The sequence below is a fragment of the Echinops telfairi genome, unplaced genomic scaffold (genome assembly GCF_000313985.2).
Source record: "Echinops telfairi isolate 266 unplaced genomic scaffold, ASM31398v2 ScPeMD7_18;HRSCAF=68, whole genome shotgun sequence".
Lineage (NCBI taxonomy): Eukaryota > Metazoa > Chordata > Mammalia > Afrosoricida > Tenrecidae > Echinops > Echinops telfairi.
In genome coordinates, this window is record NW_022103915.1 from 33609191 (window position 1) to 33623962 (window position 14772).

The 14772-nt window shown below is 44.8% G+C and overlaps 1 protein-coding gene across 1 annotated transcript in view; it reads right to left on the reverse strand.

Moving 5' to 3' along the window:
• RGS6 (regulator of G protein signaling 6) overlaps positions 1–14693 on the reverse strand; it is a 611147-nt gene extending 596454 nt beyond the window's left edge. The window contains exon 1 of the mRNA XM_004698691.2: positions 14631–14693. The gene's annotated coding sequence lies outside the window, so the exon portion shown is untranslated. The remainder of the gene's footprint in view (positions 1–14630) is intronic.
• Positions 14694–14772: the final 79 nt, after the last annotated feature.

The following is a 14772-nucleotide window of genomic DNA, read 5'->3' on the forward strand; positions in this document are numbered from 1 at the left end:
CTCCTCCCTCATGAACCCTTGATAATTTATAAATTATTATTTTGTCATATCTTGCCCTGTCCGACGTCTCCCTTCACCCACTTTTCTGTTGTCTGTTCCCCCAGGGAGAAGGTCCCATGTAGATCCTTGTAATCAGTTCCCCCTTTCCACCCCACCCTCCTTCCACCCTCCCTGTCACCATTGGTCCTGAAGGGATCATCCACCCTGGATTCCCTGTGTTTCCGGTTCCCATCTGTACCAGTGACCATCCTCTGGTCTAGCCATCTTAGCTTTAAGGAGCCTTCTGGTGCGCTTCTTCCAAGACAGATTTGTTTCTTCTTTTGACAGTTCATGTGCTGTCACTATTCTTCACCGACGCCACAGTTCAAGTGCAGCAATGCTTCGTTAGTTTTCCTTGTTCGTTATCCAACTTCCACACGCAGACGAGAAGATTGAAAACTTCACGGCTTGGGTTCGTTGCACCTTAGTTTTCAAGACGACATCCTTACCCTTCAACCTAAAGAGGCCCTTGTGTGGCAGATTTACCCAGAGCAATACAGCATTTGATTTCCTGGCTGTTGCTTCCATGAGCATTGATTGTGGACCCAAGCAGGACGAACTCCTTGATAAGTTGAATCTTTTTTTATTTTTATCATGATATTATTGATTGGTTCCATTGTGAGAATTTGGATTTTCTTTACACTTTTAATTCATACTGAAGGCTAGAGTCCCGAATCTTCATTAGGTGCTTCAAGTCCTCCTGGATTTCAAGTGAGCATGGTTGTGTCATCTGCATATCGCAGGCTGTTAATAAGTCTTCCTCCAATCCTCATGTGGCATTCTTATCTGTATATCCTAGCATCTTGAAATAATTGCTCAGAATACAGATTGAATACACATGGTGAAAGTATACAACACCTTTTCCTGATTTTAAACTCTTCCGTGTTCCCTCATTTTGTTCAGGTTCCACATGAACACAATTACGGGTTCTGGAATTCCCTTTCTTCTCCTTGTGATCTCTAGTTTGTTATAATCTACACAAGTAAACATCCTTCTGGTATTTCTGCCGTGATCCATCTGACGTCCACAATAACATCCCTTGTGCCATGTCCTTTTCTGAATCGAGCTTGAAATTCTAGCAACTCCTTATTGAAGTTCAGCTGCAACTAATGTTGAATTCTCTTCAGAAAATGTATGCTATAATATTAATGATAATTGTTCAATAATTTCCACATTCTATTGGGTCATCTTTCTTTGGGATGTACACAAATATGGATCTCTTCAAGTGGGTTGGTCAGGATGCTGTCTTCCAAATTTTCTGGCATAGGTGAGTGAGAGCTTCCAGTGCTTCATCAGCTTGTTGAAACATTTCAGTGGGTATTTTGTCAATTCCTGGAGTTCTGTTTTTCCCTAATGTCTTATTGCAGCTCAGCCTTCTTCCTTCAGTCACGTTAGTTCTTGGTTTACCTGTTGGAAAGGTTGAGTGTTAACCAATTCTTTGGGGTATAGTGACTCTGTACATTCAGCCCTTTGTATTTTGATACTTTCTGCATCATTCAGTAGTTTAGCCAGAGAATCCCTCATGATTACAACTCAACGTTTGAAGGTTTTCTGCAGTTCTTCTAGCTTGAGATACGCCACGTGTGCGTTTCCTTTTTGGCTTTATAACCGAATGTCTTAACACATTTCATTCTAATATTTTACTTCATCTTCTCCAACTGCCCTTTGAAATGTTCTAGTCAGCTTTTACTTCGTTTCCTCCATTTGCTTTAGTGACTCTATGTTCAAGAGCAAGTTGCAGACATTCACCTCTACCTCTTCTTTCTCTCTTGTCCTTTGATCTGTTCTTCAGATATTCTTAAAATTCAGGTGAGATATATATATATTCAAAATCATATTCTGTGTCTCATGGAGTTTTCATTTTCTTTCACTTTCAAGCTGAGCTCACTTTTACAGATGAGCAATTGATGGTCTATTCCACAGTCAACCCCTGCCCTCCTTTTGGCTAATGACATTGAGCTTCTCCATTCTCTCTCCCCATACTTGTAGTCAATTTGATTGCTGTGTATTCAATCTGGTGAGATCCATGTTTATAGTAGCAGTTTGTGGAAGTGGGGTGGGGGGGGTGGGGTATTTGTAATATAGAAATCATCAATCTTTCAAAATTCTATCATGTAACCTCCAACTTGGTTGGACCATCATAGGTCCAAATCTTTCAACTATTGTTCCTGCCTCTTTGTTTCCAACTTGTGCATTCAAATTGATAATAATTCTATAGAACAGTGTGCTCAAGCTTCCTAATGCCATGACCCTTTACTACAGTTCCTCAGGTGGTGGTGACCTCCCAATCATAACAATATTTTTGTTGCTACTTCGCAACTGTAATTTTGCTACTGTTATGAACTGGGTGAAAGGGTCATTTGACCCCCAAAGAGGTCGCGACCCCCAGGTTGAGAACCGCTGCCATAGAAGTACACCTCGATGGTGTACACCTCAATGAATAATAGCTTTACATTTTGATATTTTTTATTGAATGAAAGTTTCTGTGATCCTGTAACAATATCACTTGACTTACTCTCATATTTGGCATTCAAATTCTTCCATGGAATTGGTCGTACTTTTCATTTCTAGTCTTCCCAGAGTTTACCTTTAGATAGCCAACAACATGGTCAGTTTTATCCACAGAAACTTCCCTCGCCACGGTTCCTAATAAACAAAGCTAAACTGAAATCAGTCTGTTTCCAATGCATTTTTGATGACCATCTCATCACTTCTGTTAGAATTATTAGGATTAAAGGTGATTCTTTAAAGCAGTGTGGGCGGGGGGTGGGGGGGTGGGGGGGTGTTACAAGGCAGATGGCAGACCTAAAAAGTGGGTTTTGCAATAAAAAGAAAAAGAATTGACGATCTGGAGTTGATAGCATCTACTTTGGCATGAAGATAAATATCCTATTCATCGATGTGAGATGCCAAATGAAGTTTATCCTAAGCTTTATTCACTTCACCCTTTGCCCCTGGCCACAGGGAGACCCAGGAATCCGCGGCCAATGCCTCGCAGTCTGAGTGCTGAAAGGCATTCAACATAGATGGCCGAGAGCCTGACACCTCACCCACCATCAAACTCACTGCCACGGGGTCGATTCTGACTCAGGAGCCCGATTGGAAAGAGCAGAACTGCCCTCCTTGGATTTCTGAGACTTTAACCTCATTACAGGTGCCGAGTGCCACATCTTTCCCAGAGCATGCGTGCTTCGTGGGTTAGAGCCACGGAGGTCGTGGTTAGCAGTTCAGTGCATATCCCACTGTGGAGCAGTATCCGGGGAAACAGGAAGAAGTTCCTAAAAACTCAGTGTGGCAAACCCTCCTATCACCAACGTGAAGCCGTAAGTCACACCGTCGTCATCAAGCCAATTCCCGCCCAGGGTGGTGGCAGGTGCACAGAAAAGGGCTCCTCCAGAGCCTTTGAAGGCTGGCCTTTCAGAAGCAGGTCAGCAGGCTCTTGTCTTTACAGGAGTCTCTGGGTGCTTGTGAACTGAGACCGTTTTCATTCGTAGTCAAGTGCTTCACTGTTTGCACCCAGGGATTTCTATTACGTGAGTAAAATGTTACTCAATCTACTCTGTCTTCTTATTCTAGCTGCAATAAGCAAAATAAAGATTTAGTAAAGTTTCACATAACACCTAGATGACCTCTCTTGTGTAAGCTTTAAGTTCATCAGCCTAGATTTCTCTTGCCAGAAAGATTTTTAAGAACATAAATCTCCATCTCACTCACTGCCATTGAGTAGATTATGACTCATAGCAACCCTATTGGACAGGGTAACACTGCCCCTGTGCATTTCTGAGATGATAACTCTTTACAGGAGTTGAGAGCCTCATCTTTCTTCTGGAAAAAAAAACCCAAACAACAGTTGGCAGGTTTTGAACTGTTAATCTTGCATTTAGCATCCCAAACTCTTTGCGTACTTAATCACATGTGTGTCTTTACTGACCTTACTTAAATGCCTATAATGCACCCTTATCATCTCTGGCCTCATCTCTGCAAACTGTAAATCCATTGGTCTTCTAAAGTTCAACTCATCCACTCAATCTCTTCAATAAAATCTTAGTGAGAAGTAATCCCTGTCTTCTTCCCCTTCATCTAACCATATTCTATTTCTCCTGTCCCCTCCAAATGTAACGTTTCTTTAACACAGAATCGATCATCTGATTGATCATCATCTTATCCTATAAAAGAGCCTTGAGGAGTGGGATTTATTGCCTGCCATAAAAATGCAGGCACGGATCAGGGAAGAGCAACAGAGACCTTCGACCCACTCAGACTCCTCTTTCCACCGACCACCCTTTAACTAGCCTGAGACTGTTTCCAGGAGTATGCTCTCTGTTGGTAAGGAAGGTCCTCTAAGCAATCACAATTTCTCAGTCCTATTCTGCACCGGGGGAGAATGTAAATCAATAGAAATAAGCTACTTTATTTAATATCACACACCCCTAGCTATGGACAGAAATCAATAGTCAATGCCCTAAACTACCTGCTACTTTATAAAGCAAGACACCTTCCTTCAACCCCCTACCCAAGAAAAAAACATCTAAAACATAATCGATTCATTCATGCTTTGTGGAAAGCATACTTTCTATTTTGACCAGCTGCTGAATCAGTCCTTATATTAGGAAGTACGGTCAGCAGAATGAGAGGAGGGCACCTTCCGGCTTGGTTTAGAGTCCAAACGCAGGAGCACTTACGTAGCACTTTAAAGGAAAAATACTCTGGGCAGTTTTGTTTTTTCTTTAAGTTCTTGTCTTTCTTCTGGAAAGGTCATACCAGAGAAGACACAGGCAGCTCAAACCAATGTTTAGTAAGGATCGGTAATGTTGATCTATGTACCATTTTCCTCATTGAAATTAGGTACCGATGATTAGAAAGCAGATTGAAAATTTGACAACTGATCTTTTTTGACAGTGCACAGCCTCTTCGAGACTTTACCAAAGTCCTCACCCACCCTTAGTGCTTCCCAGCTCTAAGGTTGAGCGCCAGACCCCAATCTTCATCGTCATATGTGGGGGGCCACTTGGCTTTTAGAAAAGGAAAGCGTTAGTGGGTATCCACATTGCTATCAAAAATGAATCAGAGGGCCTCATGTTTCTAGAGAAAAAATTAGTGTCTAAGTATTTCTTTTTGGGAGTAAAGTGGTGTAGTGGCTACGCATTGGACTGCAATCCACATGGTCAGTTCAAAGCCACCAGCAGCTCCAAGGGAGAAAGACAGGGTTTTCTACTCCCATAAACAGGTAACGGCTCAGAAACCCACAGGGGTTTCCTATGAGCCAGTGTGGAGTCAATGGCAGTGAGTTTTGTTTTGTTTTGTTTTGTTGAGTTCTGAGGTCAGTCTCATCCAGATCTAATAAACAATAGGCTTTCCTTTACCTGAACTGAACTATACTGTCATCTATTTGTTACCTAATCAGCCTTACAGAATGTTGTGCACTCTTCTTCTAAGCTATCATGTAACATCCTTTATTGTTAATTTTCTGTTTACTTCCATTCTCTCTCCAAGGCAACTAAAATCATCTCCAGGGTAGGGCTCTCTGTTTATTCCCCATAGCACCTTATGATTTAACAGAGAAACTCTAGGCTGTGAGGTCAGATAAGATCTGGGTGTAAAGCTTGCTTTCTCCGCTCACTATCTATTGACTTCGGGCAAGTGGCTGAGCCACTTTGCCAACTTTGGTTCTTCATCAGTAAAACAGGAGTAACACCACCTAACCCCTGGGGGTGGAGGAGGTTTTGCTCTACAAAGGGCCTTAGAAATTTGCTAGGTGTTATTTTCTAAGACCAGCTCACTCCATCCTACAGATTCCTATCTTTGCAGGCTGTGTGTTTAGGTAGTGTATTGTATCAAGCACTTGCTCTAGGGCAGCCCTGTGCCAGTGTTGGCATTACTATTATACTTTTGAAAAAGTACAGCCCAATGGAGGAGACTACCATTGACATGCAATTATAAAGTTGAGATGCTGAAGCTGACCAATTAAAACAAATCAAGCAATGAGAAGGAAGGTTAGATTCATTGATATCTTGTATCCATTCCTGTGTCAGTTCATACATCCACCACAGCGATCCATGCATCCACCCCATACCACTCTCTTACATCTGCACTCTGGCAGTCCATGACTGATGATAAAAAACCAGGTGCTGTTGAGTGGATTTCAACTGGCAGTGATACCCTGAGTGTCACAGTAGAAGTGCATGCAACTAGTGAAGCAGGCAACTACTAACTGGAAGGTCAACAGTTCAAACTCACCAGTTGCTCCATGGCAGAAAGATGTATCCACTGTACAAACCCATGTATCAACACCAGGAGTGGTCTATCCATTCCCACTGTCCTCGGCCACACATCTGCTCTGTACCAGTGCACCCCTCCACATCCATACCCATCTGTGCATTCACGCCCCTAACAATCCAGGTATCCATACACACACACACACCAGCCCACACATCTTTCCTTGTCCAAGCCTCTGTCCCCATGCCAGTCCATCTTTCCTCCCATTTGCCCCTACCCAGAACTGTCATTACTGCGATTCAAATAACTCGGCAAACATTTACCAAATGCTGAACACGCACCAAGTCGTGTGAGAGACGCCAAGGACGCAAAGGGAAAAAGAAACACAGCCTGGCTCCGGGTGTGGTCCACAGTCTGGCACAAGATAGCAATGCAGTAGCAGTTTCCGACTTTTCCATTTCTCGTCCTGCTGGTGATTAATGGCCATGAGGCGCTGAGAAGCACTGGCAGCTTCAGCTTTCACAAAAGAGGTCATCCTCCTGTCCCCTTCTCCCACTTAGATGTCAGGGCCATTTGCTTTCTCCCAAACTCAAAACTCACTCACTGCCATTGAGTCAATGTTGGCTCCTAGTGACCCCCTGGGAGTTTCTGAGGCTGTAACTAGTTATAGGAGTGGAAAGCCCAGTCTTTCTCCCTTGGAGCTGCCAGTGGTTTCAAACTGCTGACCATGCAGATCGCAGCCCAGTGCATAACCAGTATACCACCAGGGATCCAGCACGCTCACGCACCAATTTTCTAGTTGTGGTTATAGGAGTCTGAAAAAGATGAGGGTCTTTCAATGCTAGGCATGTCCTCAGATCTCGGGGTGAGGGGTAGGGGCTTGAGGACCGTGTGATAGTTAAGATTTTGTATTAAGTTGGCTGAACCAAGAAGCTAAGTGGTTTGGTCATTAAGAGCTGGTAATCAATCCCCCTTGACGTGGTTTCCTCAAGGGTGTGGCCGGCTTTCAATACCAGTCGCTGCTGTGGAAAAGTACAATAACTTTTTGCTGGATCTGAATCCCCAGTTGGTTCGTCGACCTCCCAGTTCTTTGGATTAATTTCATTTTACTCTTAAGGTTTGGGCCCTCCGTTGTAAAGTGTAGCCTACTTACATCCACAAGGCGCTCTCCGAAACTGAAGCTGGGTTCAGAAGAGGATGTGAGCTGTGTGATATCATTGTTGGCATCGGATGAACCTTGATGAAAGCAGAAAGCACCTGAGATATGTTTGTTTGTGTCTTAGTGACCACGAAAAGGCATTTTACTGCGTGGATCACAGCAAAGTATGGATAAGAGTGTGAAGAATGGGAATTTGGGAACACTTAATCATTCTCGTGTGGAGCCTGTAGATAGGCTAAGAGGAAGTCATTTAAGAAGAAAAAAGGGACATCGCATGGTTACAAAGGTCAGAAAGGTGTGTGTCAGGGTTGCGCTCCTTCATCATACTTGCTCCATCTGCAGGGAGCTAGACCAAATCAAGATGGAAGGACGATTCACTAACCATCTGAGATCGCACCTTGCTGACATGAGTTTTGAAGACAAAGTGGGTGCATAAGCAAATGTGGTGAAGAAAGCTGATGGTGCCCAGTTATCAAAAGATAGAGCATCTGGGGTCTTTACGGCTTAAAGTTAAACAAGCGGCCATCTAGCAGAGGAGCAAATAAGCCCGCACAGAAGAAGCACACCAGCCTGTGTGATCACGAGGTGTCAACAGGATCAGGGATCGGGTACCATCAAAAGATCCAAAACTAACAACTATATCGATGTGAAAGAGTGGGGTTGGAGTGGAGACCCAAAGCACATCTGTAGACAATTGGACATCCCCCCACAGAAGGGACTATTCAACCTGGGTGCAGTATAACACCAACAAAACACACATCACTCCTCTAGTTCCTGAATGCTCCCCCCCCCCCACTACCATGACCCAGTTCTACCTTACAATTCTGACTAGACCAAAGTACACACATTGGTACAGATAAGAGCTCTGGACATATGGAACACAGGACAGATAAAACCCTTAGGAACAGAAGTGGGAGTAGCAATATCATGAGGGTAGGGGAATGGTGGGGGCAGGAGAGAAAAGGGGAACCCATCACAAGGTTGGCTATAAAGCCTACCCCCCAAGGGGATGAATAACAGAAATGTCTGTGAACGGAGACAATGGACAGTGTAAAACACAAAGTAACAATCATAACATATCATTGATCAAGGGTTCACAACATGGGTGGGTGGGAGAAGAAGGGGGAAAAGGAGGAGCTGATACCAAGAACTCAAGTAGAAAGAAAATGTTTTGGAAATCTGATGACAACATATGTACAAGTGTGCTTAATACAAGTGAATGATGCATTGTTGTAAGATTTGTAAGAGCCCCCCCAATAAACTGATCAATTAAAAAAATAAAATGTTAAAAAAGTCTGAGTATGCAGATGTCACAACCTTGAGTGCTGAAAATATAGAGCAATTGACGCAATAGTGATGATCAAAGGGTGCCGCTCTCAGTATAAACTGCAGTGCAATGTGGGAAACAATCCTCACAAGTGGACCAATGAGCACTACCATGATCAACAGAAAGCCCGGCTGTTTTCAAAGACGTCCTTTGACTTGGACTCACAATCAATGCCCACGGAAGCAGTAGTCAAGGAATTGAACAATGTGTTCACATGGGGCAAATAAGCTACCAAAGACTTTTTAAGTGTTCCCAAGCAAAGATGTCCCGTTAAGGATCAAGGAGTGCCTGGCCTAAGCCACGGTGTGCACAATCCCTTCATATGCCTGTGAACGCTGAACCTGGATGAGGAAGACCAAAGAATAATTGATAGACTTGAAGTATGGTGATGGTGAAGGATACTGAATGTACCGTCCAAAGAAAAAACAAGTCTGTTTTCGGGGAAAAAAGTGCAGCCAGAATGCTCCTGAGAGGAGAGGATAGTGAGACTTTGTCTCCCAGGCTTTGGACACATTATAGGAGGGACCAGTCCTTAGAGAAAAAACATGGTCGTAGTGACCTAGTGCAGCAATGACAGAAAGGCCGCAAGTTGATGGCTTTAACAAACACATGGTTCTCTCACAGTCAAGAGGCTGAAAGTTCGGATCGAGGGCACCGGTCCCAGAAGAAAACTTATTCTTCGTCAGCTCTGGGAAAGGTCCTGGGTACCTGTATTCCCGGGTGTAGGCGCTTCTCTGGCCAGAATCCCTGGTCTAAAGGACATGCTTTTCTTTCACAGCAGCAGGAGACCTCTCTGGTCTGCATCATCGGTGTGCGTCATCTCTTGTCCGTGCAAAGACACCCTAATCCTGTTAACAGTCTCCAGCCTCGGGAACACAACTGCCTCTGTTCTATCTCATTCGCATCACGTTAGTTGTTATTGTTGTTGTGAGGTGCCCCCCGGGGGGTTCCAGCCCATAGTGACCCTATGCGCAACTGAAGGAAACATGCCTTGTCCGATAGATACCACCCTCACAACTAGCATCACAGAGGTTAGGGTTTCTAACACATCTGGTTATTGCATTAGTTCACAAATTGGAGGGTCATTATATCATACAGAGTGTATACGCTAGTGGCCTAGCTTGGGAGCCCTGGTGGTATCGTGATTATGCATAGGGCTGTGATCACATGGTCGCCAGGGCACCAGCAGCCTTCCCCGGGGGAGGAAGACTGGGCTTCCTACTCCCTGAAACAGCAACGGCCTCAGAAACCCACTGGGGGTCAGCATGGACTGGATGGCGGTGAGTTTAGAGGGGCCTAGCTAATTCACGTTTTAGGGGGACACAATGCAGTCTATGACAGACCTCATGCATGCTAACGTCAATACGGTGGCCCCCGACCATGGGCTCAAGCAGAGGCACAATTGTGAGGCTGGCACAGGACCACGCACGGTGTCGTTCTGTTGTGCATCGGGTCTCTATGGCTCAGAACTGACTTGAAGGCACCTAACCACAACGCAGAGGGCCAGTGAAGAAGAGGGAGTGCCCCCGGGAGACAGATGGATGCAGGAGCTGCAACAATGGGCTCAACCGTGGCCTTGACCGGAAGGAGTGGGCAGTGCTCCAGTTCGGTCTCAGAAAGTGACCAGGAGTCAGAATTGAGTTGAAGGTGCCTGAAGATACCCCCACCTCACAGAATGGGTGAGGGCTCGGACAAGCAGGGGTCAGCTTTCCTTTGGAGGGGTGGGGAGAGGATCCAGAGGGGGCGGGGTTGGCCCACTGTCTCCCTGCTGCTTCAGTAACTGGTAAATTCATAGTGCATTTGGTCCTCTTCCTCGGCCACCTGGATGTGGCCAAACAAGAATCGCCTCTGCCCGGTCTCAGGCTGACAGCGATGAAGCATTTGATAAGTGTCCTGGTTTATGACATCTCAAGCAGGTACTCTAAGTTGTTCTGTCATATAACTCATTAGGTTTAATGTTCATTTTAACCGCCTGCTTGCAAGTATTTTTGCTTTCCTTGTAGTTTGAAGAACCAGGGCTTCCTGGCTATTACTTTGATTACAGACTTAATGGTTCCAAATTCTGAGGAGCAATCTCTTGTAGCTTCACTGCTTCAGAAAATTCTCCCCACCCATCCCCACCCCCACCATAGAGAAAATTAATACCAATTCGGCCAATGCTCACTGAGCACTTACTTACAGATGCAAGACTGGGCCCTGAGGAGCTGGGTGTGGAGAAAAGGGAGACAGGGTTTCTGCCTCCCCACCCCCCACACCCCACCCCCTTGCCCCATGGAGCTTACAGTCAAGTTCAGTGGTTCCCAGTGTCATCTCTAGACCAGCATGGCCAACCTCACCTGGGGACTTGTTAAAAACGCAAACTCCCCAGCCTTGTCTCAGATGAAGTGGATTCAAAACTCTGGAGGGTACAATCCAGCAATCTGTGTCTGAGCAAATCCTCATCTAAGGCTAAAACAGTGGTTTTATCTAAACATGATGCTAACAAATAGAAATGGATCTGAAACTGCATTTTCATCCTTAAGGGAGACAGAGGTCTAGAGATGTTTCATGTCGCTCAACAACCATCGCACCAACCAAGGTCACATACATGCGATCGTAGGCGGACTGAAACCAGAACTCAACTCTCCTGCCCCACATGACCAAGCTCTTTCTACTTATTTTCTAATAAAAACCCCACTCTCCCTGCGATTCCAACTCATAGCAGCCCTGTAAGGGCAGGATAGAATTGCTCCTGTGAGTTTCTGAGCCTGTAGCTTTTTACAGAATAAAAAGCCTTGTAGTTAACGGCCGAATGCATAACCACTAAATCCCTGAATCTGATCGGGGTCCCAAGTTTCACTGATGCATAAGGCAGGCACCTTGACTTGAAAAGTACACAGAAAATTGGAGAACCTAGCCTCTCTGCAGCTCTATCAAACCCTCCAGGAAATTCGAGGTACTTCCCGAACCTTTAACATAGATCTAAGTTCTACCTACAGTTGGGGGGCAGGGGGGCGGGGAGGTGTACAGTAAGCCAGAAATACAACAAATGTGCTATCAGAATGCAGTCTAGAAGATTAGTTAGTATGCAAGAATATTAACAGTGGTTTGCCTTGGGCAGAAGAATTACAAAGCATCTTTCTTTTTCTCAATTTTTCCTCCCCAAGGGCTATATATACCTTTGTTTAACAACAAAAAAAGTAAAGCTTTCCTTTGAAATGCTATGTCCACATCATTCAATAGAAACATTTATTTTGTAATTCTATTTCTTCCCATACAGCAGGACAGTGTGTATATAATAATCATTTATATCATCCCGTATGTTACCATGAAGATGAAATCCAGTAAAATCTATTCATTCCAGCTGGCCGTGAAAAGGAAGGGTTCAGTGATTTCCTAGGTTCAAAGCATTATGAATTCAGACAAGCTTAACTGTTCAGCTAAAGGAAAAAAATAATCCCCGTATTGAGACCTTTAAGAGCATCCCTTTTTCCCCCACTGGCAATGAAATATGTGTATGTGACACATTGCTCCTGGCTCATTTCTCCTTGTTAACCCCTGGCACGAAACAGAGTGCTTAGCAGTTCCTGGCAAAATCTTAGGAGGTAAGGGGATAAAATTCACGGGAGAAGATCTCACAGGCTACAGAATGATCTGACTTTGACTTGGAATGTTGCCCCTGTGAACCATAAAGCATTCAAAATGACAGAAAAATGGCCTGGGCCTAAATGTTCTTTTTAAAAATTATTTTCAGAAATGTTTAGTCACAAGAAAGTCCATGCTGCACATATTATTCCGCCAATAGTCTATCTGAGGGTAGGTCAAAAAGTATTGCCATTCGGGTTCCAGTTCATACATGCTTAAGCAGGTAGACTCCAAACAAAACAAGTTCCAGCATGTCTCTTCAATCAGTGCATGCTGCAGGCAAGTTCTCTCGGTGATACAACAAGACAAAACAAAACCGAAAAGGTCCAGCAAAACAGGAGATTCTGAGAAGCTCTGCTGAATGGGCTAAACTCAGGGTGGAGAGACCATTTCAGAAGGCTATTGTGACTGTTGTTTTTTTTGGGGGGGGGGCGGGGGGCTCCAAAGGTATGACCTTGAGAGGTTTCCTTGAAGGCCCCAGGACAATCCTGGGGGTTGTTCTGAAGAAGTGTTAAGGAAAATGGTGAGAAAGAGGCCAGGAAAGTTCCACCAAGACATTGTTTTCTCCATCACAACAACGCACCTGCTCCTTCGTTGAAGGTAGTCAGGTAAGTCCTACATGATTTTCCTTGAAAGAAACTTTCCCCAACCACCCTATAGCCGTCCACGTGCCCCATCAGTCACCTTTTTGTTCCTAAAACTCAGAAAACTTTAAGGGAAAACTCCTTGAGGGTACCAACACTGACACTCCAACATGGTCCGAGTACAGAATTCTCAAAGAAGGATTAGAGGGAAGGGAACACGGCGTGTGGAAGCGTCTAGACCCAGATGGAGGATACACCGAGCAATAGTAGCTTCACAGCTTTTTTTGTTGAATAAAAGTGTTTATGATTTTTCAGCAATACAGCTTTATCTACTTGACAAAATAAAAAAGAGCTGTCCAATCCAAAGAGCTATTTCTGTTGCAAAACCATTGCTGTAATTTCTCACTGGATAGGGCAATTTGTTGCTTCAAAGGAAAGCCAACATTGTTTTACTGACGCTCTTCCCAGCAATATCAATTTGGCAAACGTCAATTGAAGTGTCTTAAAGGAGACAGGGCAGTAAAATAAATAGCGGATAGGATGGATATGGCAAAGGAACACCAGTGGTTACTGACTTTATCAAAACACCTTGCACGAGCAGACGTTTCTAGAAGTTTCAGATACTTTCAGGAAAGGACAAGATATTGAAAATAGAATACATATCACCACACACAGACATACATGACGTGTGCCAGTGTTTATACCGCATGAGATCGCAATACTTGCCCACCATTTGGCTTGACCATTGTGACAGAGAACTCAAGCGAAGGGATGTATCATCATAGGCTTTGTTGCCCAGAGAATAAGCTTGCTCCCACTCTCTCGGACTGCAAATTTCCCTCAGTCCCACGGCTTAAAAAATATGAACAAGAGAGGATAAAGGATATACAACGACCAGAATGTTGTCCCTCAGCCCCTATTTCACATTGATTACCTGGCTGCCTGTGAACACTGTTTTATAAACGCTTTACTATTAGCATACCTGGCCAATTCTATTTTCAGTTGAACACTTTTTAATGGCTCACACGCAGCAACTTGCAACTCAGTTTCTAGTTCCATTCTGACACTTCTATGCCCAATTCTGTGTCTCCCATCTCTCACCCCCCTCCCACCCCCCTCGGGAGAGAAAAGACCCCAGGGCTAGGTTTTACCTAACCCTGCCTCTTTGTGCAGTTTTACTTTGGGAGCTTGCTAAAAGGTATTGATTAGAAGCTACCTGCAGATTCAGCTGCTAGGCCTTGGTCAATGCTAAGGGAACAAGTCCACGGCAACAAGAAGACCCAAAATAGGCTCAATTATGCAACTTGCACATGCCACTTGTCTCAAAAAGAAAAAGAAAACAACTTTTCTGACTCTAACACATCGCAAAAAGCAATACCACAGTTTTCATGCGCTGCAAAATTTCATTTTCTGGGTCACGTTCCTTGTCTCCCTGGGCCACTTTCAGGGACACTAAGCACGGCCTCTGCGCCCCCCACCCCGGCTGGCGGCCATCCCTGAGAGAATGAATACCTACTATTCGCTCGGCCAGGCCCCGCAGACCCCCAACACAGACCTCTGCTGGGCAAGTCTCACACCAAGGCGACTGGCGTTCTTTTCCTCCAACCCACAAATGGGCGAGCTCATGGGGAGAGGAAAAGTTAATGAGGGTCTGCGTTTAAGTCAGAGCCGCCCTACCTACCTGCGGTCACAAAACCGGAAAACTGGACAGGCCTAAAAAGCCGTTTTCGCTGCACTGACCCCTCGGGCGTGGAGCGCTTGACACCCGGAAAGCCAAGACCGTGATTTCCATGCAGACCCGCGCCCATCCCACACAAGTCCGC